This window comes from Cyprinodon variegatus, unplaced genomic scaffold (assembly GCF_000732505.1).
Source record: "Cyprinodon variegatus isolate N-32 unplaced genomic scaffold, C_variegatus-1.0 Scaffold66, whole genome shotgun sequence".
NCBI lineage: Eukaryota > Metazoa > Chordata > Actinopteri > Cyprinodontiformes > Cyprinodontidae > Cyprinodon > Cyprinodon variegatus.
The window spans coordinates 1218091-1218830 of record NW_015150519.1 but is presented as its reverse complement, the minus strand read 5'-3'; positions in this window follow the sequence as shown (position 1 = coordinate 1218830).

The window sequence follows — 740 nt, the reverse complement described above, 5'->3', positions numbered from 1 at the left end:
AGAAAGGTCCAAAGAAACACCACCAAACCATTTAAAAACAAACTGTGTGAAGAGCAATGTTGCCAACTTAGCACTTTTGTTGCTATATTTAGCAACTTTTCAGTCCCCTCTAGTACTTTCATTTCAAAAAAGCACCTAGCGCCAAATCTAACTACTTTTTTCTGCTTGTGGCGACTTTGGCAACAACATGTAAAAGCTCCAAACTCTGCTCTCCACAGCAAGTAGATTAGTAACCCCGCATCCTGCTCTCCTCTATCTTGTCTGCTGTCATGATTCATGCAGATATTTTTTCATGCAAATGAAAAATGGAGAACAGATAAGCAGATCGTGGCTTGTCTACTGCGAAAAGAAAGATTGTGTTATTTTATTTTGCCGTTGCCTTTTTGGAAACACAGAAAGTTGCAATCTAAGTGAGCTTAGTGACTCCAAAACATAGAGAGGAAAATAACTAGAAAAGGGACAAAAAGAGGGGGACAAAACATAGAAAAAATAATGTATGTCTATTCTATTAAAATATCTGTATCTGTATAGTGGGTCTGGTTAATGTGTTGCCTTCTCAATTCAGAGGGCCCCCTGCCTGTCTTTGCCTAGGTGCTCAAATTTCCTAAATCCGCACCTGCGTGAAGATGTACATGATTGTTTAGTACAACTTTGCATGTTTGTTTTGGTTTTCACAATGTTCTAATGTTGAATGCAACAGAAAGAGTAAATAAAACATAAAGGGCATTATTTTATCAGAC